At 45.1% G+C, this 22,925-nt stretch overlaps 1 protein-coding gene across 10 annotated transcripts in view; it reads right to left on the reverse strand.

The window, feature by feature from the left end:
- Positions 1 to 22,925, reverse strand: part of MYT1L (myelin transcription factor 1 like) — a 746,199-nt gene that overhangs the window by 476,242 nt on the left and 247,032 nt on the right. For all 10 annotated transcript variants that reach the window (XM_075341068.1, XM_075341066.1, XM_075341065.1 and 7 more), the window contains exon 3: positions 12,272 to 12,394. The gene's annotated coding sequence lies outside the window, so the exon portion shown is untranslated. The remainder of the gene's footprint in view (positions 1 to 12,271; positions 12,395 to 22,925) is intronic.

Below are 22,925 nucleotides of genomic sequence, written 5' to 3' on the forward strand. Positions count from 1 at the left end.
AGGTACACTTACATGCAACACCACTTCCTTCTCCGGACCAGTAGGGGGAGCTCATAACCTGTGTTGAAGGGAGCCTCTCTGGACATACTGACTTAGAGGAGGGATTAGTGAGCAACAGAAAGCCAGACCTCAGAACAGTAGGACAAAGCAAAGAGAACGGTCGTTGTCTGAGAGCTGCTGCCCAGCTCTCCAGGACCGAGCGCATAGAGCGGTACACCGGCGTCCCAGGCTACTGGGTGTTAACGGTCCAATAGTAACGCTGAAGGGCAGAAAAGTTCACCTCCTCTAGCTCACCTAAAATCTGGAGGAGAAGTGGCAAGAAAAAAGCTTGGGGTCACTGCTACAGAGTGGGACCCAGCACCGGCTCGCGCTACCCGTCAGACTTTAAACACTTAGAAAGAGGGATGCTGTGCAGCTTCAGACCACAGCGACCTACAACTGCGCAAAGAAGGAGGCTTATACCCACTGGGCAGAGAGAGACTTCTTTGCTGCTTTCAGGCTGACCGGGCCACCAACTCCTGGACTTCACCTGATACCAGTAAAAGGTGAAAGGAGATTCCAACCTGTGTCGTCCAGTTCTTGTTGTCGCCCACAGCCCTGCACCCACAACGTATTACTCCGTTCCACAGTCATCCTCTCCCTGGGGCCTAGCTTCACCTGCGGGAAGCGAATCTACCCTAGCTACTGAGACATCCGCCCCAGAGGACAGCGACAGCAATGGCGGCTGTTACCTGCACCACCGGCCCGGCAACGAGTCAGATTGACCCCTTGAACCCCGGGGCGCTACAGGAGCATTTGAGCATTTAAGTGTTCGCCCATCACCAGTCATGAAAAGTGGATGATGGCAGCAAATGTTCTTACCCAATGAGATTAGGAATGTCCTAACATCAAGCAGTAACTGTAAAGACCTGAGTTTTTATTTATTATGGTGCCCACATTTACTTATAGTTGTCACTGAATGTGCTATTTAAACAAAGCATTCCACATTTAAAAAAAAAAAAAAAAAAAAAAAAAAGTTAATTGCTTAAAGTGTCAGTTAAACTGTGAGGTGCAATATGCACCCAGAACCATGAGCAGTTCTGGGTGCATATTGCTAATCCCTGCCTAACTGTCCCTGTATACACTAGCATAGATAGAGGGATCTTTAGAAAAAGTATTTCTAAAGATCCTTTATGATATGCTAATAAGCCCAGCAAGTAGTCTCAAGGGCATTGTTTCCCCCGACTAGTCCACCCTCTTACCATGTTAGCACACCAACAGGGGTGCAGTAACATGCTATTCAATGCTCATTGCCCAGCTTCATCAGCGGTGATGCCAAGACTCCAAGACTGGATTTAAGAGGTGGGTGGCCCGGGGCCCATTTTGGAGGGAGGCCCATTTTTCAAGGTGTTGTCCAATTCACGCAGTATATCTGACTCAATGCTCATGATAGCCAAATGTACCCCATCCTGGCATGTTCCCACATGCAGGTAAATATCCCCCTTCCTGGTATATGTCCCCCATCCTGGCATGTTACCCCATCCTGATAAATGTACCCCCATCCTGGCATGTTTCCCCCATCATGGCATATATCCCCCATCCTGACATGTTTTCTCCCATCCTGACATGTTTTCCCCCATCCTGACATGTTTTCCCCCATCCTGCCATGTTTTCCCCCATCCTTCCATGTTTTCCCTTATCCTTCCATGTTTTCCCCCATACTGCCATGTTTCTCCCGTGCTGCCATGTTTCCCCCCCACCTTAACACAGCCGCTGCCGCACACAGTTTAAAAAAAAAACAAAAAACCCCCCTCACCTTTCTGCACCCGTTCCACTGCTGCGCGCCGCTGGGTCCTCAGTTTCCGCGCTGCTACCAGTCGTCATTACGCCGGTGCCACTTATTGATGCTCCCGCCATCTCTTAGGCAACAGGCCTGCGGTCTAGGAGAGGAGGAGTGTCAAAGTGAGGAGAAATGTTTCCTCTGCTCCAACACAACTTTGAACTACCGGCGCAATCACACCGGCAGTTCAAAGTGGCTGAATGAGGCAACAGCGTGCATGCCGACAGAAAGGGCCCTGCGTGCCCTGTCTGGCACACGTGCCATAGGTTGCCATCAGCAGCCTAGAAGCTTCTATTGGGATTGGAGAAGGCTGCCGCATGCCATAAGCTGAGCATTAGGTACAGGTACTAAGAAAGTCTAGCTAGCCAGGTCAGTGGATGCTGATGCAGGTGCCATGACTATGTGCCAGCTACTGAGATGTAGGACCGTAGCCAGGTCCCTACATTTTCAATAGTTTCTCTTTTGTTAAATGTTCCTTATCATTAGAAACAGTTCACAGCAAAGTGACGTGTATGTTACATGTTTTGATATATTTATCCCTATATTGGTGGAGGCCCCCACTTGGTAGGTGGCCCAGGGCCCGGGCCCCTTGGCCCCCCCCCTAAATCCAGGCCTGGGTGACGCATGTGCCTGTGTCACTGTCTCAGATGCCAGTTTTAGGCTCAGTGCGCATGATCAAAAGTTACAGCTTCAGAACGCCAGGTTTAGGGTCAGTGCTTCTGGTCATGCACACTATCAAGCTGGGTGTACGCATCCCAGCTTCAGAGAGGTCAAGTGTGCATGACCGGAAGTACTGGGACTTCTGATCATGAGCACTGAGAAAAAACCCGGCGTCTGAAGCAATGGCAATAGACATAGGCATGTGCCTCCCCGTTGATGACGCTGGGCAATGGACATTGAATAGCATGTTAGCATGCCCCTGTACTAACATACTAAGAGGGCGGACTAGTTGGGGGAACTAACGCCATTGTGATTAGTTCCCTTTGCTAATAAAGGATCTTTAGAAATACTTTTTCTAAAGTTCTCTTTATCTATGCTACTAGATACAGGGACTGTTAGCCAAGGATTAGCAATATGTACCCAGAACTGCTTGTGGTTTTGGGTGCATATTGCACCTGACAGGTTCACTTTAAATTCTAATCATTAATTTCAGTATACATAGATGTACAGTACTTTATAAAAGGGCAAGATACGTCCCTACAATCTCAAAACTCATGATGTGTCTGCACTGGAGATGATCAGATCCGTTCTGTAACTTTGTCATGTGTCGTCGTGATAAGTCACTTTCAGCAATCCCAGCTAACCGCCCACTTATGTTCATGCCAACACAGAATCTATGCCCACGGAATAAAATTTATATAAGTGAAAAAGATATAGGCGATACCCTCGCTTTGACGTAAGTAATAGCACATTGCATTAAATGTTTAATAAGGTAAATACTGCCAAAGTCCCAGAGAGGTGGAAACGTTGCTGCTATACAACTGTCTAGTGACTAAAGCAGTATTGTGATATATGGAGCGATGCGGCCATTTTCCATGTTGGTTCCCTTCCTATAACAACGTCTAGTTGACATCATTTTCCACATAGTTTGGTCAGCAGACATACCCTTGGTAGCCTTGGTCAGCAGACATACTTTTGGTACCCTTGGTCAGCAGACATACTTTTGGTACCCTTGGTCAGCACACATATCCTTGGTACATTTGGTCAGCAGACATACCCTTGGTACCCTTGGTCAGCAGACATACCCTTGGTAGCCTTGGTCAGCAGACATACCCTTGGTACCCTTGGTCAGCAGACATACCCTTGGTAGCCTTGGTCAGCAGACATACCCTTGGTAGCCTTGGTCAGCAGACATACTTTTGGTACCCTTGGTCAGCAGACATACTTTTGGTACCCTTGGTCAGCACACATATCCTTGGTACATTTGGTCAGCAGACATACCCTTGGTACCCTTGGTCAGCAGACATACCCTTGGTACCCTTGGTCAGCAGACATACCCTTGGTACCCTTGGTCAGCAGACATACCCTTGGTAGCCTTGGTCAGCAGACATACTTTTGGTACCCTTGGTCAGCACACATATCCTTGGTACATTTGGTCAGCAGACATACCCTTGGTACCCTTGGTCAGCAGACATACCCTTGGTAGCCTTGGTCAGCAGACATACCCTTGGTAGCCTTGGTCAGCAGACATACTTTTGGTACCCTTGGTCAGCACACATATCCTTGGTACATTTGGTCAGCAGACATACCCTTGGTACATTTGGTCAGCAGACATACCCTTGGTCAGCAGACATACCCTTGGTACCCTTGGTCAGCAGACATACCCTTGGTAACCTTGGTCAGCAGACATACCCCGGACCATACTGCTCTAGATCACTGGCTGTAAAACTTGCACATAGAATAAATCAAGATAACTTTCACAGTATAGCAATTTAATTAAATGGATTTATTTTCTGCAGAACTGGAGCTGTGATTTATTTGTGCTCTGAAATGACAAATGCATAAAGTGAGATTGATATTACCAGATAACACTTTACTACCAACACTTCCTCTTCTTCTTATTAAGAGATAGTAGATGAGAAGTGGATAAACGGAAGTCAGAGATGAGCAAATCTTTTGAAATTCAAATTCACCAACTTCGAATATTCCCCAAAAATTTGATTTGCAGTGAAAGAATTTGGATAAATTTTATTACTTGAAGGCTTGTAATTGCTCAGAAAATACACCTGGGGGAGAGGAAAGAGAGAAAGAGCCACGGAGACCAGAAGAGCTGATACTCTGCAGGATTGAGAGAGACTGACCCAGTGACTCTGGAGATGAAAAACGACTCTGCTGTACGAACTGTGCACCTCTGGGAACCGCTGATCTGTGACAGCCCAGGCACTGACCACTAGTGTATGAGGTATAATAATCTTCTAGATGTCATAGCTACAGGTCATTACGAGGAGGCAGCACGGCAGTCAGAACTTAAGGGTGCTTTACACGAGACGACGGATCGTGCGATGCATCGTCGGGGTCACGGTTTTCGTGATGCACATCCGGCATCATACACGACGTTGTCTCGTGTGAAACCTCGGAGTGACGCAGTATCGCTCACAAATCGTGAGTCATGTACTCATCGCTCAGTTTCATAATATCGTTTATTTTTACTTGTGCCGGTTGTTCATCGGTCCCGTGGCAGCACACGTCGCTCCGTGTGACACCAAGGGAGCGATGAACTCTGCTTACCTGCGTCCCACGGCACCTACCGGCTATGCGGAAGGAAGGAGGTGGGCGGGATGTTTAAATTCCGCTCATCTCTGCCCCTCCACTTCTATTGGCCGGCCGCTGTGTGATGTCGCTGTGACGCCGAACATCCCTCCCCATTCAGGAAGTGGACATTCGCCGCCCACAGCGAAGTCACTCAGCAGGTAAGTACGTGTGACGGGGATTTCACGACTTTGTGCGACACGGGCAGAGATTTGCCCGTGATGCACAAATGACGGGGGCGGGTACGATAAATCGTGAAATTGCACGATCGGTCGTCCCGTGTAAAGCAGGCTTTACTGTCACAATATGTTGCTGCGGGACCGAAGTGGTAAGAGGTGAAGATGCCATAAGTTCAGTATATGACAGAGGACAGGGGTCTTACATTTATAGTCACTCCAGCACTGAAACAAAATGCTGGAGTGGTGCATTAATAAAAGTTGTTTCTTTTTTTATTCCCAATGCATTAAAGCAGTAAAAATTACAAGTATGGTAATGAGACACTTTACAGTAGAGTTGGCAGTTTTCGATCATAACCAGTAATGTGCATGTTCAGCTCCAACAATCAAAAACTGTGCAAGAGCAGCACCAGGTACTGTGAGTGAAATTATATTTTAAAAACAAAAGCACCATATAAGCAAACCACAGCGTGTCTATATCCCCATGTACACAGATTACAGACACTGGATTATGCTTGGATGGAAGTTTTTTTCCACAAGTCAATGGGATTTTGAATTCTAAATTTTTTACTGTAAATCTGAAATAATAACATTTTTACAAACATTTTGGAGTCACTGTCATAGATAGATAGATAGATAGATACATACAGTGGCGTAACTACCGCGGTCGCAGTGGTCGCGATCGCGACCGGGCCCGGGAGGTTAGGGACCCGGCGGCCGCCAGGCAGATCAGCAGCCAGCTCCTGTCAGTGTGAGAGGAGCTGCGCTGATCTGTCACAGACCTCGCAGCCGCTATTTGACCCACTGCCGCCGCCGACACCGGGCCCCCTGCCTGATGTCAGCGGCGGCACCGGGGCCCCCTACCTGGTGTCAGCGGCTGCAGCGTCTCCCCAGTCACCGCGCACAGTAATGATGAAGCATAGCGCGGCCGGTGCCGCGCTATGCATCACCATTCTCCCCCTGTGCGATGACATCACTCCCGAGCGACTGCTGTGCTGAGTGCACAGAGTGCAGGACAGGAGGACGCCGACCGCAGCACCGAGAGAACGAGCAGCGGGGAGGACGAGCAGCGGTGGAAGGAAGAGAGAAGGTGAGTACTTGGGGTTTTTTTTAATATAAGTGAGTAAACGGTGGCCAGAGGCTTGGGAAGGCAGTTCTGGGGAAGCTGCATTATTGTACATGGAAGCCTGGAGAGGCTGCTTTATACATGGAGGTCTGAGGAGGCTGCATTATATGTGGAGGTCTGGGGTAGCTGCATTATTATACATGGAGGCCTGGAAAGGCTGCTTTATACATGGAGAGCTGAGGAGGCTGCATTATATGTGGAGGTCTGGGGTAGCTGCATTATTATACATGGAGGCCTGGAGAGGCTGCTTTATACATGGAGGTCTGAGGAGGCTGCATTATATATGGAGGCCTGGAGAGGCTGTTTTATATATGGAGGTCTGAGGAGGCTGCATTATATATGGAGGCCTGGAGAGGCTGCTTTATACATGGAGGTCTGAGGAGGCTGCATTATATGTGGAGGTCTGGGGTAGCTGCATTATTATACATGGAGGCCTGGAAAGGCTGCTTTATACATGGAGATCTGAGGAGGCTGCATTATATGTGGAGGTCTGGGGTAGCTGCATTATTATACATGGAGGCCTGGAGAGGCTGCTTTATACATGGAGGTCTGAGGAGGCTGCATTATATATGGAGGCCTGGAGAGGCTGTTTTATACATGGAGGTCTGAGGAGGCTGCATTATATATGGAGGCCTGGAGAGGCTGCTTTATACATGGAGGCCTGTAGAGGCTGCTTTATACATGGAGGTCTGGGGAGGCTGCATTATTATACATGGAGGCCTGGAGATACTGCATTATTCATGGAGGCCTGAGGAGGCTGGGTGCATTGTTATACATGGAGGCCAGAAGAGGATGGCTGCTATATTATACATGGAGGCCTGAGGAGGCTGGGTGCATTGTTATACATGGAGGTGGTCTGGAGAGACTGGGTGCTATATTATACATAGAGGCCTGAGGAGGCTGGGTGCATTGTTATACATGGAGGCCTGGAGAAGCTGGCTGCTACATTATACATGGAGGCCTGAGGAGGCTGGCTGCATTATTATACATGGAGGCCTGGAGAGGCTGGCTGCATTATTATATATGGAGGACTGGGAGGGCTGCATAATACAAAATGAAGGACACCTTATACATGGAATATAGGGGTGCCTTATGCATGGAGGAGTATGGGGCTGCATAATGCAATATGAAGTTTTATGGGGTTGCGTTACAATACATATAGGACTATGGGGGCTACATTATAATATATGGAGGACTATGGAGGCTACCATATACATGGACTATGGGGGTGCATTATAAAACATTGGGGACTATGTGGTGCAGTGTAATATATGGAGAACTATGGGGTGAATTATAATATATGGAGAACTATGAGAAATTCATTATAATAATTGGAGGGCTACTTTATACAAGGAGGACTATAGGGCTGCATTATAATATATGGAGGCCTATGTGGTGCAGTATAATACATGGAGAACTATGGGGTGAAATATAATACATAGAGAACTATGAGAAATTCAAGATAATAATTGAAGGGCTACTTTATACATGGAGGATTATGGGGGTGCATTATAATATATGGAGAGCTATGTGGTGCAGTATTATATATTGAGTACTATGGGGTGAATTATAATGCATGGAGAACTATGGGAAATGCATTATAATACATGGAGGACTATGGAAGTGTATTCTAATATATGAAGGGTTATGTGGGACCCTTTATACTATTTGGAAGGCTATGTGGGTGCCATTATTGTATTTGGAGAACTATATACAAGGGGGGACAAAGATACAAGCAGGGGATGGGAACGTTTTGTGCTGAGGGAAAAAGGCTCTTTTCCCTCAGCACCCAGCTTTCCCATGCTCTGCTATACATCATGTCTCAGCACCCAGCTTTCCCATGCTCTGCTATACATCATGTCTCAGCACCCAGCTTTCCCATGCTCTGCTATACATCATGTCTCAGCACCCAGCTTTCCCATGCTCTGATATGGGAAAGCTGGGTGCTGAGGCAAAGATGTATAGCAGAGCATGGGGAAGCAGTGTGCCGAGGACAAGATGGATATCAGAAAATAGGAAAGCTGGGTGCTGATAGAGGGATTTCAGATCATGGGAAATCTGGGTGCTGTGGGTAAGAGCCAAGTGTCAGCGTCATTATCCTGTACCCCGAGTGTCAGTGTCATTATCCTGTACCCTAAATGTCGATGTACGTGGAGGGGGGGCCCAGGTCTGAACTTTGCACCGGGGCCCATCAAACTCTAGTTACGCCCCTGGATACATAGATAGACAGATAGATAGTAATATAGTGAAAAAGGTGACCGATACTTTATTCTCCCATATCACAGAATTATGCAAAGTTTAAAGGGAATATGTCAGCTGGATTTCACCTTCCAAATTATTTACAAGCACATGCAGCTCTTTCAATGATACGTCCAGCAATATCTTTGCATTGACAGTATGTTCCTCCGTTACTGAGAAATCAGCATTGAATTGATTTGCAAGTGAGACTGAAGAGCTATTTGTAGATCTGAAGCCTCCGTCACTCCAGCTCTATTCCTCACCCAGCACCGCCTCATACTGCTTGGATGATGGCCTCTATGCTGTGTGACTACAGGAAAAAGAGCAATCAATCAATCAGGAGGAGGAGACGGTACTGGGTGGGGAATAAAGCTGGAATGACAGAGGCATCAGATCTTCAAATAGTTTTGTATCATTTCTAAATCAAATGGACACCCCCTGATGAAGCTTGATGAGACATGCGCGTCTGGTGTGTTTTCTTTGATAGGTAAAGTGTATTTCATATTACCGCACATTATTATCAATATGTGAATTTTCATGTCATATTCTCTTCTTGTAACCTTCATGTACCTTAAAGGGACATATCTTACACAGCACTTGCTATTTTGGCTTGTATCTTTTGTATATCTGTCCTCAATACTGTGAATGCAAACAATAACCCTGTATTGATTTGTAGTATTCACACAAGGGAGTTTGGTACTATCACTTGCTTACTTTACGTCTGACTTTTGTATGTCTATTTTTATGTTTTTACATAGTTACTTAGGTTGAAAAAAGACCTATGTCCCTCTAGTTTAACCTTCCTCCACCAATTATACATTTTATCACTAAATCATTCATAACTGACAATGTTGTGTGTACTGAGGAAATCATCCAGTTCTTTTGTAAAAGTTGTTATAGTGTCAGCCATTACTACCTCTTGTGGTCGGCATTCCACAGTCTGGCTGCTCTAACTGTAAAGAACCCTTTCCTGTTTAGCTGCCGAAAAGGGTTCTTTACAGTTCAAGTACTCAAATTTTGGAATGCCCTGTAACATCTTTTAAATTAGTATGTTATCCAATAAGGTATATTTTTTATTCAGTTTGAGCCTTGCACATTTTCTGTATAGGTATACATAAAAGGGGTCGTCAGAAAAGCAGGAGAAGGCTGAGCTGAGTGGAGAATAGAGCTGGAGTGACAAAGGCTTCAGATTTTCTGTCTAACTTCCATATTTATTCAAATGCTGATTTCTCAGTGATGGAGGGCCGGACTAGCCATACAAAGGTATTGCTGGACTTGTCTTTGAAAGAGCTACATGCACATATACATAGTTAGGGGGTAAGATTCCCTTTAAGTTTTACATGAAAATGTTTTCAAGCCCATGTGAAACTAAAACATTGCATGTATGGGAGAATAAAGTACTAATCACCTTTTGTCGCTGGATTACTGGAATCCTGGCATGTTTTGCCTGTTTTTGAGAAGGCTTGGCTGAAGATCCTAGAATTTGCAAGCATCATTTATTGTTAGGCCAGAGTCACACTTGCGAGTGCCTCACGTGTAACTCGCATGAGTCTCTCATTGAATCACCCGGCAAGGACTCGCACTCTCCTGACAGGAGCGGGTCGGTGGCATGTATGTCTATGCAGCTGAAATGCTCCTGTCCGGAGAGTGAGTCCGTGCCGGGTGATTCAATGAGAGACTCGCGCGAGTTTCACGCGAGGCACTCACAAGTGTGACTCTGGCCTTATAGTGCTGCTTCTGCTTTTTTTGAAATTAGAAAGATGATAGAAAAACAATAAATACATATGTAGATGACAGATAGCTACATAGAGTATATAGTTAGACATCAGATATAAGGTGAAGATGCTAACCTAAAATGATATATTGCACGTCACAGAGAAACACATGATCACCCTGAGCCGACGAACACAGTAAAACCTTCATTATGCATTTACTGTAAGTTGTAAGTCTGCGCCGCCTCTGCCAACATTAATTACCACTTACTGCAGTCCTTGCTGCTTGCTGTGTTATTCATCCGTCTTTCTCTGTATTTGGGTATTTTAAAGAGCGGTGTACAACAAGGACAAAAGCCTTCGCACAAGCCCACAAAGGAAGAATACTGGTTTCGTCACAAAAGAACTTACGAGCGAGCGACGTGGAAAATAGAATATGTCATTTCTGTACAGAAGTGTTCCCCGACATTGCATAAATTACCAATACTATAAACAAAGTCTAAGATGGGACTGTCAGAGGTTTCTGAGACATGCAGATATTTATGGATTTTCCCAGTACATTCTTTTCTGAAATGTCAATGACTTACAGTGTATCATGTGAGTCACATGGGTAGAGGATTGGCAGCTTTCTCCTCAGTGTCTCCTCAATGGGTTCATTCTCTGGTGGGGTGTCATGCTGGAATGGCATATCAGTGGCCATTAAATGGGTTATCTGGGAGTTTTTATTGTTATGAGACTTAGCACTTATCGGTAGGTAGTTGCCTGTTCGGCAGAGAGGTCACAGATGCTCATTGAGGTGATTCTTCTACTTCCTGGGATGTCAAGTCACCAGAGCAGCTCCTTCTCTTCCGCTCTGCTTTGCCAATCGGGCATTACTGCTGATGTCATCCTGATTAAGAGATAACTTTGCCTAACAGCTAGCTGTTAATCAACATTACGTTGACAGAGACGCCCTCTCGACAGAGCAGAGCTAATGAGAAGATGCTGCTATGTCAACATGACACCACCGGAAGTAGTAAAATGGCCACCAATAGTGGTCCTTAACCAGTCTTAGCTTGGAGAGATCATTCCCTGGCGGAAAAGGCAAATAATTAGCAACTACCTGCTAATGAGTGATAAGCCTCATAAAAAAAAAAATAAGTCAAAAGGGTTAATAGCAATGGCAAAAAAACATTTTCAGGACCCTGGTTCAGCGGCCATGTTGATAGTCTACAGCCATTGACCAGAGTCTTGCGAACTTCTTCCTACTTGCGCGAATTCCAGGAGTATCTTCTGATTAGTAGGCCCTTTGACACGTAGGCTCATAACATTGATGCTGTGCCAGGCTTACAAATCAGAAGAGGAACTGGAAATTCCAAAAAGTAAGAGGAGGGTCACATGACTCTAGTCTGCAGCCATGGAGATGAAATACAAATTCCTCATATTAATGGGGTTTGGATCGGTAATTACCCATAAGCTATCATTGATAGGGCTACTCATATATGGATGACCCTCCTTCTCCCCTTTCTCTCTTGCAGCTCAGGATTGAGGAGAAATAGAATTTGGGCACCAAATCTTGACATTAGTAGAACCCAAATCTATCAGCTAGCTATTATATATTCTATAACGTATCTATTAAATTGTATTACCTGGCATGTGGGATTATAGAAAATATAGAATACTTTTTGCAAAATTAAATAATTGTAATACTTTCCAATATATTTCTTCACAATTTTTAAGATCTCTGCTTGTAGTCACTCATCAGTGACCACTGCACATTTCCATCTGTCTCATCTGTGCGGAAAAGGGTGGTGTTATGTACCCTGCCAAACAGTGGGTGTTCTTGGCCTGGGTTAGGACATTCACAACAGTGCCAGGGTGTGAAAAACCTGGTGACAACCCCTGGGATATATGTTATAAACCACAATACTTCAGTCATAGTGTTAAATAGCAGGTTATCGTCATGCACTACCTGAGAAGTCCCGGTGGCAATATATTTCTTCTTTTCGTCCAGATTTCAATTTTCGGGAATCAATGAAGTCAATTTTCAGTCCTGGGTTTCTTGTTTTCCCCTATTCTAATTTCATTTCATTTTCTATAAAATAAAATAATTTTATTAAAATTGTTAAATGGTCAATAAAATCAGGAAACATTTTATATTGCATCTATAAATGGTGGTTTAGAAGTGACGAGTTAAATGAATTTACCCATCTCCCATCGTAGGATGAGTTCTCATGTCCTGTAATCATGCTAGAACGGATCCTGCTGAAATTTGTTGGCAAAAAATTCTGCAAACAAAACTTTTTTTGTCCATTGTTAAATAACTGATGTGTGCGGAATCCGTTTTTTTTAATATTGGAGTCTATGAAGGACGGATCAGTTAACGGATTGCTATCCTATCCTGTAAGCAAAAAATGGATCCTTTACAAATAAAAGAAAAATGGATGGCTAAATAGCAAGCAGAGGTGTCATTACTACTGGCATCACAGACTGCTGCAGTCAACTGCAGGGCTTAGGGGTACTTTACACGTTGCGACATTGATAGCATTGGCTAGCGATGCCGAGCGCGATAGTACCCGCCCCCGTCGCACATGTGATATGCGGTGATTGCTGCCGTAGCGAACATTATCGCTACAGTAGCGTCACACGCACATACCTGCTCGGCGACGTCGCTGTGACTGCCGAACTATCCCTCCTTCAAGGGGCGGTGCGTTCGGCGTCACAGTGATGTCACCACGACGTCACTAAACGGCCGGCCAATAGAAGCGGAGGGGCGGAGATGAGCAGGACATAACATCCCGCCCACCTTCTCCCTTCCGCATTGCCGTCAGGAGGCAGGTAAGGAGATGTTTGTTGCTCGACGCTACACAGATCACCGACTTTCGACGCTTTTACGATTGTTTATCGGCGCATCTAGGATTTACACGTTGCAATGTAGTTACCGGTGCCGGATGTGCGTGACTAACGATGTGACCCCGAAGATATTTCGGAAGCGATGTTGCAACGTGTAAAGCCCCCCTTAGAGTTGAGGATGCAGATGACACAAGACTGCTAATAAGTGGTGAGCGAGCACTAAAATGTTCAGGTGGTCGGTACTGGTAATGAGCAGTTGGATGCTCGAATGACTCGAGCCTCGTGACTCGAGTATAATGGAAGTCAATGGGGGACTCAAGCATTTTTCCGAAAGATTTCTTGAAAAAATGCTTGAGTCCCCCCATTGACTCCCATTATACTTGGACAGTCGAGTAGCTCCCCTCCGAGCATTCAACTGCTCTAAACAAGCACCGAGCACCTGAGCATGGTAGTGCTCGCTTATCACTACTGCTAATCACAATGATTGACTGCAGGGGTTATATGATATAATCATGACATCACTGCTGTCAACAAAGATTGGGGTCACTGGTAAAGAGATAACACCGTAAGGCTGATTTTGTTCTTTTTTTAACAAATCATGTCTGCAAGTTCAAAAAGTAAGTGAAAAGCCCATCTTCCAAACATTAAGTTTACACTTAATCAAATCTTCTATGAATGTCGCAACAGTATAAAGCTTCAGTCTGATCAACATAGTCAATCATGGAAGTGTAAAAGTTTAGATATTTTTGGCCAAGGATTCATTTTATTATTCTCTTGGCCACCCAAGTTGGAAACCTTCACAAACAACAAACCAAGGTCAAAGGCATCAAACTTTCTCCTGTCCTACAGTCTATGTTAGTTGTCTACCATGCGGAGTCTAGTCAGACTCCTGAGAACCTTCTCCATAAAAATTCATCACTTCTAGCATTGCTCGATACTTCATAAGAATGAAAGCACCAACAATATTCTAGAATAATTCCTTTCGGCTGCAAACCGAAGAAAAGATCATTTGCAGACAATTTTATGTCTGCCTTGCAAAAAAAATGAATATTGGGAAACATAAAGGTGGATTGATTAGCTGCTTCAATGATTCCTTCTCATGAGGAGGATAAAATTTAAGGAGGCTAATAAAATGCATCTATAGCAATAGCATACGACGTATTAATGAGAATGAAGACTGTTAAAGGTTCCTTTAAGGAGAACTCAAGATGAAAATAAATTGGAGTGTATAAAGTGATAACATGCTCAAGTCTTTAAAATTGTTTGCACATTTTTTAACATGTTTTACGTACATATGGTGCCGTCGCGATATGAGTAGAAGCCTTTGTGGCTAGGACAGTTTATAACACTGATCTGTAATACCGTATGTGAGCTGTGGAGTGTGAAATTACCGTCTGATGAGCTCAGCACAACGGTGTGGGTTGTGTACTACTGAAATTAAAGATCAGAGGCATTACGTTTTTATTACTAAAATCATCATGGGTGGCAAAGGTTAGAGTTTGTCGTGTCCAATCTGCAGGAGGTGTGTTCATTAATTCTTATGAAACATAGGAATGCAAGATAGTGTTCTGGTAGTTGTTGAAAACAGCATACACACCATAAGGCAGCACTATGGGTTCTTAGAAAAATGGGGTACCTGCATAGTGTTCCTACTAGTGTTACTAGTTGACGATAACCAGTTAAAAAGTCCCTCCAGAAGAAATGCAAAGTGAGCGGAAAAATGGGCAAGAACCAACACTGCACAAGGGATGAGCTGGGTACCAGAAATTATCCTAATGATAACTATGGGATCAGTTCCAGTAACTGTGAAACCCTTTGTCTCACCCCTATCCTCCCCCCCAAATAAAATGGTACCCAGATGAGCATGTGTGGCGCCCATCGTCACAGGGTACTGCACCTCACTTAAGGTGCGGTACTCATCCTGGATCCAGAGGAGGTTGGTACCGGTTTCACAACACACCAACTAATACACACAACCAGGTTGGCCTCCCCACTGGGGACGGGCTAGGTTTGGGTCTTAAGGCAGTCACCAAACATGGGGGGCTGACACCCACTAGCGACAGGGAACCAGGGGAGGAACAGCCACCAGGGGGAGTGAGGCGCAACACAGAAGTTAGAAAAACTTCTCCAGCAGGAGAGGAAGAAAGCAGTCGGGTTTTACCAGTGGCTCTTTTGGGACGCAAGAGCTAATACGGTCACCGAGGGGAGAGCTTCATTGCTCCCTCGGGACCGGCGCAGCGCAGGGAGCAGAATCCTAGGGTGGATATACTTCAGCTTGTCCACCAAAATCTGCAGGCCAGGGGGATTGCATGTCCCTCCGGCCCCCACAGTTTCCGGAGCACAGTGCTACATAGGATCCGGGGATCGTGCTCCAAGGCAGGCCCCACAACAGACCCATGGCACCTGCATACGGGACGGGCGTAAACACTTTCCAAGAACCTGGGTCCCCAAGAAGCTTTAAGCCATAAGGATCCACATTTAGATGCGTGAGGAGGAAGGGTCCACCGTCCACTGTACCGGTTCTGACCTCCAACAGATTCGGGATCGGCTGGGGCCCATCACGGCGGTGACCGGCATCTCCCATATTTATGCAGATTTTCCAACTCCAATCTGTATAAGCGTTAATGTTTATTGGATGAAGCAGATCAGGTGACGTGTATGTGTGTAATGAGGAGGGTACAGCCTAAGGAAACACCCTTTATCCAGGTGAGAAAAATTATTAGGCATCTTGTTTTTCTCAGGTAGAATGGGGCAAAAAAGAGATTTAACTGATTATGAAAAGTCAAAAATTGTTAAAAGTCTTACAGAGGATGTAGAACTATGGAAATTACGAATATGTTGGGGCATGATCACAGAACCATCAAAAGTTTTGTTGCAAATAGTGAACAGGGTCACAAAACGTGTTGAGGAAAAAAAGCACCATAACTGCCAAAGATTTGAGAAGAATAACAGTAACCAAAAGCCCATTATCCTCCAGTGCTGCCATATTCGAGAACTGCAACCTCCCTGGAGAGCCCAGAAGTACAAGGTGTTCAGTGGTCAGAGACATGGCCAAGGTAAGGACAACTGAAACCAATCACCACTGAGCAAGACACAGAAGTGGAAACATCAAGACTGGACCAAGAAATATCTGAAGACAGATTTTTCAATGGTTTTATGGACTGATAAAATGACAATGATTCTTGATGGACCAGATGGATGGACCTTGTCTGGATCAATAATGGGCACAGACCTCCAATTCGATTTAGATGGCAGCAAGGGGGCGGTCCTGCTATGGGCTTGCATAATTAGAGATGAACTATATTGACCTTTTCTGATTGAAGTTGAACTCAAAATCAGCGCAGAAACTTACTGCCAATATTTAGAAGACAATTTTTTCAAGCCGTGGTATAGGAAGCAGTCTGCATCGTCAAGAAAGTCATGATTTTTATGCAGGACAATACTCCATGGAAGCATCAAAGTCTAGAATGCTTGGCTGTCCGTAAAGGCCTTAAAGAAAGAATAATGACCTGGCCCCTTCCTCGCCTTACCTAAGCCCTATTGAGAACTTGTGGGCCCTGGTTAAATGGAAAATCTACGGTGAAGGAAAATGGTCACCTCTCTACAGTGTCTCGGAGGCTGTGGTTGGTGCTGAACAAAAAGTCGATCATCACAAATAAAAAAACTAATAGACTCCATGGATGGAGCTCATTACTGTCAATGAAAAGAAGGGAGGCCATATTGGTCACTGATATTTTTTATGAAATGTCAGAAATATCCTGTACTTTTGTACATTTTGAACTGTTTGGTAATTTTTTTCTCCGTTTAACAGATGAAAATAAACACATGGAGATGGGAAAATTTCATTTTTCATTTAGTTGCATAATAATTCTGCACACATAAATATTCTCCTGAGAAAAACAAAACCTCAATTTTACTTTCTTAAATAATCAGGTTTCAGATTTATTAACCTTTTGAATTTAGTGACAGTGCTGTGTTGTTGTCACGGGTGACAGACAGTCATGTGGTTTCTGGCCATAGAAGGTCACAGCATTTGGCTGCGCAGAATGCTCCCTGATTTTCCATTGTTCCTGCTGTCCGTATTCATTATAATAGATAGCTTTTCGGTTACATTTTCATCACTCCTCCTTTTGGACCCAGCAGGAGCTCGCTTTCCATCCTGCTGCTGATCATCAGTATTCTCTTGGTGCCTAAATACTCCTTCCTTCCTTGGACTGATGCTGGTGATATTATTCAGTTCATTCAAGCCCTGGTTGCAAGCAAGAGGCTTGTACTCCTCTGTGTATCATTGCTGAAAACTTTGCTGAGCTTCTACCTTAAGCGGGCTTTACACGCTACAACAAATCTAACGATGTGTCGGCGGGGTCACGTCGTAAGTGACGCACATCTGGCATCGTTAGTGTTGTTGTAGCGTGTGACAGCTACGTGCGATTGAACGTAAAATTGTTCATCGCATACACGTCGTTCATTTCCTTAAAATTGCACGTCGGGTTGTTCAATGTTCCCGAGGTACCACACATCACAGTGTGTGACACCCTGGGAGCGATGAACAGATCTTACCTGTATCCCGCGGCTCCCGCCGGCAATATGGAAGGAAGGAGGTGGGCGGGATGTTTACGTCCTGCTCATCTCCGCCTCTCTGCTTCTATTGGCCGGCTGCCGCGTGACGTCGCTGTGACGCCGAACGTCCCTCCTACTCCAGGAAGTGGATGTTCACCACCCACATCGAGGTCGTATGGAAGGGTAAGTACGTGAGTACGTGTGACGGGAAATAATCGTTTGTGCGACACGGTGAAAAAATTGAACGTGCCGCACATACGATGGGGGTGGGTACGATCGCATACAATATCGTATGTGATATCGTAAGGTGTAAAGCAGGCTTTAGTCAACTGTAGATAAGTAATTCATGCATATTCCCCCCCGTGTGTCCTCCTTATGTCATCTATAGTGTTTAGTGAGGTTGACGAAGAGCTCATCCGATCCGTTCCCTATTTAGGGTCCAGCACTAGGGATACCTAGGGTCAGGAATACGGCTCGGCGCATAGGTGCGGAACCTATCTAGGGTGGTGAGGAACCCCAGGGACCAGCAGTAGGTTTGGTCAGGGGTCCTCTTCCTTAGGCCCCCTTCACACGTCCGTGAAAAACACGCACGTGTGTTACGGGCCATTTTTCGGGTCCGTGTCCCGTTTTTGTGTCCGTTTTTATGGTCCGTGTGGCATCTGTGTGAATTGCGTATGCTAGCCGTGTTTGTGTGTAGAACGTCCGTGTGTGCGTGTGGAATTAACGTGTATGTGTACGTGTAATGTCCGTGTGTAATGTCCGTGTGTGTGATGCACAATGTCGTTTATAAATGTCGGCTGACAGCAGACAGAGTTGCGCGATGAGAATGAACTCGGGTGAACTTCACCCGACTTCATCCTCATACCGCGGCTCTGTCTGTGTCGTGTACTGATTAGCGGTCACCTGTGAAGGATTCACCGGTGACCGCTAATCCCCCGAGTGACTGAAGTTTCCCCCCCTCTCTCATACTCACCGTTCCTCGATCCCCGGCGCGGCGCTGCACGGCATTCACACTGCTGCGGCGGCTTTTACTATTTTGAAAAAGCCGGCCGCTCATTAAACAATCTCCTATTCCCTGCTTTCCCCGCTCACCGGCGCCTATGATTGGTTGCAGTGAGACACGCCCCCCACACTGAGTGACAGGTGCCTCACTGCACCCAATCACAGCAGCCGGTGGGCGTGTCTATACTGTGCAGTAAAATAAATAAATAAATTAAAAAAAAACGGCGTGCGGTCCCCCCCAATTTTAATGCCAGCCAGATAAAGCCATACGGCTGAAGGCTGGTATTCTCAGGATGGGGAGCTCCACGTTATGGGGAGCCCCCCACCCTAACAATATCAGTCAGCAGCCGCCCAGAATTGCCGCATACATTATATGCGACAGTTCTGGAACTGTACCCGGCTCTTCCCGATTTGCCCTGGTGCTTTGGCAAATCGGGGTAATAAGGAGTTATTGGCAGCCCATAGCTGCCACTAAATCCTAGATTAATCATGTCAGGCGTTTCCCCGAGACACCTTCCATGATTAATCTGTAAATTACAGTAAATAAACACACACACACTCGAAAAAATCCTTTATTAGAAATAAAAAACACACACATATACCCTGGTTCACCACTTTAATCAGCCCGAAAAAGCCCTCCATGTCCGGCGGAATCCAGGATGCTCCAGCGTCGCATCCAGCGCTGCTGCATGGAGGTGACCGGAGCTGCAGAAGACACCGCCGCTCCGGTCACCTCTACACAGCAAATGAGGTGAGAAGCGCGATCAGCTGAGCTGTAACTGAGGTTACCCGCTGTCACTGGATCCAGTAACAGCGGGTAACCTCAGTGACAGCTCAGCTGATCGCGCTTCTCACCTCATTTGCTGTGTGGAGGTGACCGGAGCGGCGGTGTCTTCTGCAGCTCCGGTCACCTCCATGCAGCAGCGCTGGATGCGACGCTGGAGCATCCTGGATTCCGCCGGACATGGAGGGCTTTTTCGGGCTGATTAAAGTGGTGAACCAGGGTATATGTGTGTGTTTTTTATTTCTAATAAAGGATTTTTTCGGGTGTGTGTGTGTGTGTTTATTTACTGTAATTTACAGATTAATCATGGAAGGTATCTCGGGGAGACGCCTGACATGATTAATCTAGGATTTAGTGGCAGCTATGGGCTGCCATTAACTCCTTATTACCCCGATTTGCCAAAGCACCAGGGCAAATCGGGAAGAGCCGGGTACAGTCCCAGAACTGTCGCATATAATGTATGCGGCAATTCTGGGCGGCTGCTGACTGATATTGTTAGGTTGGGGGGCTCCCCATAACGTGGAGCTCCCCATCCTGAGAATACCAGCCTTCAGCCGTATGGCTTTATCTGGCTGGCATTAAAATGGGGGGGACCGCACGCCGTTTTTTTTTAATTATTTATTTATTTATTTTCCTGCACAGTATAGACATGCCCACCGGCTACTGTGATTGGGTGCAGTGAGGCACCTGTCACTCAGTGTGGGGCATGTCTCACTGCAACCAATCATAGGCGCCGGTGGGCGGGGAAAGCAGGGAATAGGAGATTGTTTAATGAGCGGCCGGCTTTTTCAAAATAGTAAAAGCCGCCGCAGCAGTGTGAATGCCGTGCAGCGCCGCGCCGGTGATCGGGGAACGGTGAGTATGAGAGAGGGGGGGAAACTGACCGACAGGCTGTGTGAGAGGGACAGACAGACAGAGAGACCGACCGACGGACTCAGGGAGATTGACCAACATACACAGAAATAGAAAGAATAGCCGACATCACTAGAAATAAAAACACCAAACGGACACGGACTATAGGTAGATGCATACGTGTTTACTAACGTGTGTGCACATACCCATAGACTTTCATTGTGTCCACGTGTGCGTGCTCCGTGCAGATAACGGACATGCATCCGTGCAAAACGCAAACACATACGGATCACGGACACGCACACACGGACATAATGAAATAATGCACGTGTGACCACAATCATAGATTAACATTGGTGCACGTTTGGCCGTGTCTCCGGTATATACGGAAACGGACCAAACACGCACGTGTATCACGGACGTGTGAAGGGGCCCTTAGACACAGGGTTTCCCTTCCCATTCGTTTGGTACTTCCCAGTACCTAGCGTGACAGTTGCTAAATAATAAAATTAATCATTGATAATACAGATTGGATAATAATTGTGCACACAATGTGAGGTTACTGAGGATGTTATCATTTTTATTATTATTATCATTATGTGGCTATCGTGGCTGCTTTTTTATGGTGGACCATGGTGGATGTCTCATTTGTGGGGTCATTATTCTATGTGAAAAGGGCAATCAGAGACGAACGTCTATCTTTCTTTCTGATGACTCAAGCTTGAAGTTTATGAAAATATTACTTTTCATTCACTGTCAAATGCTTTGAAGAAGCGTGACATAATGGAAAGCCCTTGACCTATCATGTCCTAAGAATAGCTTCACAGCAGACAAAACCACAGAAACCAGGGGATGGTCTACATAACATTCATCACCGCCGCCTGTTTTCTCTGCTACAGAATTTTCAATGTATAATATCCATCTTTTAATACCGGAGAGATTGTGCGGCCGTAGCGGAAATTTTCTTTTCTCAGTTGTAAGCTTTGAGAACGGAGAGGCTTCCTTCTTCAATCCTTTGATCCATCTCATGTCATCTCTACCTGGGCAAGGTCACTTGAAGAACGGCTCATCCTTTGCAGCCAAAGGTTATTTATGTGTGTCACTTTAATGAGGATATTATTGCGGCATCTTTTGGCCAACTAATCCCCAGGTAATCCAAGGAATCACCAGCTGCATATATTAGATGCAGCCAGAGTGTTATCTGTCTATGTCAGAAGCTCAGAAGAATATCGTGGCTTACAATTATTTGTCCTTTACGTGGGTCACCGGAAAGACAGTCAGGTTACCATGCTCTTACAGGCAAGATTGATAGAGTGGATGATTATTAGGATCCACATGGGGAATGACTAAATAAAATACACAATAAAGGTTCCTTTCAATGGACGCTTTTGATGAGTCTTATTACGTCTTCATAAACCACACGGAGATCAAGTGGAACATCATTGAATCGATTTCTTAAAAATTTTAAAAAAATTATTCAATATTTGAATAGATATTTTATTTGCTTTAGAGATCACAGTTCATCTCAATTAGATAGGTTTTTTTTTAATTAAATAAAAAATAGTAGGATAATAAAAACACCAAAAAAGGGGTACCGTAATTAGGACTAAATAAAAATAATTATTATAAACATAAAAACAAGTAAAAAATTTAAGAAGAAATTTAAAACAACGGAGCAGATTTAATAATTTTTTTCTACAATAAAAAAGGAATAAATTGTCTTGAGCTGTAAGACTGAAGACAAAAAATGGGCAAAATATACCTGAGTGGCGCACGCTGTGTGATAGATTATTCTGACACATTTGCCATGGTAAGATTTTAGATTTAATATTTTTTACATTTTTTTTCTACTGAATCATTACAGCTTTTTTTCCCCCAATTTCTCTGGAAAGAAATGGCGATTAATTACTACATTTTGGCAGATTGCAGCTACCACCAGAGGAGGCTGAAGGGTTACTGTATAGAGATCTATAGTAAGTTCAATGCATTAACTGTATCTAAGTAAGCTCCTTTGCTCAATCTAGAAGTATCCAGCCTATAAAAAGAAATATTGAGACATTAAAGGCAGTTTTCAGCAGTTTTGACCCTGCAAAGCTGCTCAAAGCGCTAGATAGGAGAGGGGTAGAGTTATTTGAACAAACACTATTGTATTATTTTAGCAGCAGCATTAAAGACAGGGATGCATCTATACAAGATGTAGGGGTTGCAATTGCATCTGCACACTGTGCCACTGATGAATTAATAACTGAGGTTTAATTCTGGTATGCTCCCACCAGTGCTTGCCCAATTCTCCTATACTGAGGATTATGTCTTCAGCCAGACAAGGGGTGTAATGATCACTGTCACAGAGGTCGCAACTGTTCTTTGGGGTGGGCCTAGTTCAGCTAAAATTCATTGCGGCACAGTGACCCGTCAGGTCCCTGCCCCGCAATACACACTGCCAGCCAAACAGACGCCAGCAGCTGAAGTCAACATACCAGGCATTGGTGTTGTATGGCTGTGACATTATGTGTTGCCATAGTAGGCACATCGTTGTCAGCTACCGGCCACTGTGCTGGCTACAGAACAAAATGTT

Source organism: Anomaloglossus baeobatrachus, chromosome 3 (genome assembly GCF_048569485.1).
Source record: "Anomaloglossus baeobatrachus isolate aAnoBae1 chromosome 3, aAnoBae1.hap1, whole genome shotgun sequence".
Classification (NCBI taxonomy): Eukaryota; Metazoa; Chordata; class Amphibia; order Anura; family Aromobatidae; genus Anomaloglossus; species Anomaloglossus baeobatrachus.